Here is a 4,652-nt window from a genome sequence, read left to right as displayed (position 1 = left end):
GGGAGAAGTTTGGAGGGTTTAAGGGAATTTGGTTATGTCTTTGCTTTGTGCTTAAGCATGTGCCTTTATTGCATTGCATCTTGTTTCTTTGCATAGTTCAATATTTAGAGGAAACTCCACTAGGCTTTGAATGCCAATATATGCAATGAAAGTCAAGATCATTCACACATGCATATATTATGGGGGAGTTTGCTCTATATATTCAACTTATTTGTTACTTAAATTCCTTATATAAACCCTCTCAAAGAGATTGTCATCAATTACCAAAATGGGGGAGATTGAATGTGCATGGAGCCCCCATGTGTGGTTTTGGTAATTAATGACAATCCCTATGGACTAATGTTTGCATTGAGTTATATTTGTAGGAGTTGTCCATAGGCAATTCTTGAACCATATGTTGGCTTCAAGGTTGCAATAAGAAGAAATTGATGAAGGATATCAAGTGTCAAGTATGTCTTGAAGATGAAGATGAAGTGAGCCCTCAAGTTACTTCAAGACATCAACATGATGAAGAATGAAGAAATGAAGTGCAAGTTCAAGATGAGCCATCTCGAAGAGATCCTTTGCTTGAGTCTTGCCATCCATATGGTGATCATGGATATGTGAAGATGCAACGAAGAAGAAGCTCTCCCATGGTGGATTATGGGGGAGCAATCCACATGGTGGTCAGGGTTATGTGAAGATGCGCCGAAGAAGTAGCTCTCCCATGGTGGTTTATGGGGGAGCAATCTACAAAACTTCGTCAAGCAAGCACAAGCAAGAAAGGCGTTCCATCTTGTTGAGGTCAAGATCATCGTCATCAAGCTCAAGTGGAATGCGCAAGTATAAGGTTTGCTCTTGATAGGGTTTCTTTCTCACCGGTCTCATAGTGTAGTTGGAGACCGGTTTATAGTTTAGTTGTCGTACTATCAAGAGGGCTCTCGAGTGAGTAACTCGATCGTATCGTTCGGAGAGAGCTCAAACCTTTGCATCCTTGCATCATCTTTCTTGGTTGTTATTTGGACCTTATCCATGTGATGTTTTAGAGCTTGTGCTTATTCTCATGACAAGCTCTAGTTCATCGAAAACGGATTTTGCATAGATCACTTGTTGCGTTTTCAAGTTTGGTTCATCATCTTTCTTGGTTATTATTTGGATCTTATCCATGTGATGATTTAGAGCTTGTGCTTATTCTCATGACAAGCTCTAGTTCATCAAGAATGGTTTTTGCACGGGCAACTTGTTGCATTTTTAAGATTGGAGGTTTTACCGGTATGTCTTTTTTAGATAGGTAAAACCTTTCATCATTTGTTTCTATCCTCCCTTGTTGGACTATGATGGTTTCCTGCATGATCTTGTAGAGCTTGTTCCTAGCTTTAAAACAAGCCCAAGATCATCAAAATCGGAGTCCGGATGCTAAAGTTATGCCCGTTTCAGTTTGATGTTTCTGCCAGTTTTCAGGGGAGCGGATTTTCCGGCCCAAGTTTAGGGCGGATAATCCGGCCCCCCGGAAAAATCAGGTTTTTGGACAAATCCGGGCAAATATCCGGCCAAATGTCCGGCCCCCATCCTGAGAGCAGTTTTCTCATGTCCTTAGCCGTTTTTTGGGGCCCGGATATTTTGCAAATATCCGGCCCGGAAAATCCGGCCTGAGCACACCCAAACGGTCATATTTCGATGGGAGGGGGTATTTAAGCCCCCCTTCTTCCTCCTTGGGCAGCTACCTCTTCCCCTTTGTGCTCTCCACCATTGTTGACCTTGAGAGCTTCCCTTTCCCTCTACTCCTCCTATGCTTCTTGAATCTTTTTGAGGGAAAAGGAAGAGGAGATCTAGATCTACATTCCTACCAATCAAATCCCTCTCTTTGTGAGGGGAATCCACTAGATCTAGATCTTGGAGAAATTTGGTGTTCCTCCTCTTATTTGTTCTTCCTCTCTTATTCCCCCAATAGCTTTTGTAGCTTTGTTGGAATTTGAGAGAGAAGGACTTGAGCATCTTTGTGGTGTTCTTGCCATTGCATTTGGTGCATCGGTTTGAGTTCTCCACGGTGATTCGTGGTGGTGAAAACAAGAAGGTTGTTACTCTTGGGTTCTTGGAACCCTAGACGGATTCTAGGCCTTTGTGGCGATTTGTTGGGAGCCTCCAATTAAGTTGTGGATGTGTGCCCCAATCTTTGTGTAAGGCCCGGTTTCCGCCTCGAAGGAAATCCCTTAGTGGAACCGTGACCTAGGCCTTTGTGGCGAGGGTCACCGGAGATTTAGGTGAGGCGCCTTCGTGGCGTTCGGTGTGTGGTGTGAGTACCGCATCTTGGGGTGAGGCCTTTGTGGCGTTGGTGTGCATCGAGCAACCACACCTCAAGGTGAGCCTCTTGTGGCGTTCGGGAGCACTAAGCAAGCGCACCTCTCCACCGAAGATTAGCACTCGCAAGAGTGTGAACTCCGGGATAAATCATCGTCTCCCGCGTTTCTCGGTTATCTCTATACCCGAACTCTTTACTTATGCACTTTACCTTGTGATAGTCATCGTGCTTGAAGTTATATATATCTTGCTATCACATACTTGCTTGTATTGCTTAGCATAAGTTGTTGGTGCACATATGTGAACTCTTGCTTAGAATAAGTTGTTGGTGCACATAGGTGAACCATAGTATATAGGCTTTGGGCTTGACAAAGTAAACGCTAGTTTTATTCCGCATTTGTTAAGCCCATCTCGTAAAAGTTTTAAATCGCCTATTCCCCCCCCCCCCCCCCCCCCCCTCTAGGCGACATCCGTGTCCTTTCATCAGGTGGCAGATGAATTCACCAAGGCTGTACCAATTCTGAAACTTGAAGAGTTTAAGCACAATGTCAAACAAAAAATAGGTTGTTATTGAGGAGGGGATGTTAGTATACCAATTATGGTGTCACTTGTCACGTTGATGTTAGAGATGCTACTAGAGGTTGTTAGATAAACATCAATGTAAACGAGCTAATATGATGTACCTCATTTTCAAATTAGGATGCCTCTAGTTTTTAGTTAATGTCAAACTTTATAAAGTTTGAGAAACTATATACAAAAAAATATCAACATCTATAATTTTAAATACACATAATATGAAAATATATTTCATGATGGTTTTTTTAAAAAAATATTACTTTAGAATTATAAATATTGACATATTTTTTTATATAGTTAGTTAAACTTTGAGAAGTTTAATTTTATCCAAATATTATAGGCATCCTATAGACGGAGTATAAAGATTAGATTGATCCCCTGAGTTTCTTCTTATCGTTGTAACCTCCTCCATGTACATAGCTGATGTTGACATATATATTAACAGGCAGCCGATGAGAGTACTCCAACCATTGTTAAGACAAGACTTCACAGGTCGTACTGCAAGCAAACGTCTTAGTCTGTACTCCGACCTCCATGCTAAAAGAAGTGTCCCAACTTTATTTAGATATATAGATATACTACCTGTATCTACAATATATCTAGATATGAGATGGAAAGTGTCTTTGTCACATGAGCATCAGTGCTTCTCAGTTTTGGAAATCATATTTTCTGAAATTAAATATGCACATATATATAAATATTCCGAATGTACGGCAAAAAAATTTGGAGAAAAATATGTTGTATTTTGAACAATGTTAAGGAAATCGGTAATCGTTAACTGCTCGGTCGGCTTGGGAGTAGCGATTAATCGGAATTCTGACGATTAACTGATTTAATCGGTCGGCTATTAATCGGTGCATCATACACAAATTAGCACTTAAAAATAGTTTATATAATAAAAATAATAGTATATGAGCCTCTATATGTCTGGCCCTACTTGTCTAGAGCCTAAAATCTCAGAAAACATGTACTCTTCTCCTCTGTGACCTAATCTTCAAGGTCACGAGCGCATCAGGATCCACTAGCCGAAGTCGCGTTCCTTCCTTCCACTTCTTCTCCTCTCACCTCTAAAGTTTATCTTCTCCCACCACCTACCTAGGGTACGACCCCTCTTACACCTCAATCACCTAACCTATTGACGACATCCTCGAGCTCCTGCACGAGCTCCTGTATCGGAGGTCTGGGCAACTGCGAGCAACTGGTCTAGGAGGGCAAGTAACTAGTTGGCGACAGTGGAAATCGAGCTGCTGGAGGCTCCAATCAAGCGGGAGCTTCGCAAAACCTACTTTAGTAGGGAGGGGTAGCGCCTGTACTAGCAATATGCATGGAAAATTTTGTAACTTTTTTGACCAAATGTAGTATTTAATCGGAAACATACCTAGTAATCGGACTTTCAGTATGATTAATCGGGCTAAAGGATTAACACAAGAGATTAATGATAATCGACACGGTCAGACCCCTAGTAGCGATTAATCGGCCTAGTAATCGCTGAATCGGCCTAGTTTTTGAACAGTGATTTTGAAGTATATAGAAAAGACAAATTTCTGACAAATATATGCCTCTATACACAGCCACAAATTTATTTATTAAAATATAAGGCAATTTCTACCAAAACTTCGCAAGAATATAATTTTTAAATATTTTAAAACATGTGTATGTATTCGTGAAAAAAATCAAAACACAGAAATATAATTTGTAGGGTTTAAAAATCAGGAGCACGGGTGCTCATTGTGCATAAAATTTGCCTCCCGAGACGAGACACTTATTTTCAAACGGAAATAGTATTTTGGTTCTTTGAA

This window comes from Lolium perenne, chromosome 5 (genome assembly GCF_019359855.2).
Source record: "Lolium perenne isolate Kyuss_39 chromosome 5, Kyuss_2.0, whole genome shotgun sequence".
Lineage (NCBI taxonomy): Eukaryota > Viridiplantae > Streptophyta > Magnoliopsida > Poales > Poaceae > Lolium > Lolium perenne.
The sequence above is the reverse complement of the archived record's forward strand: the minus strand, read 5'-3'. Positions refer to the sequence as shown.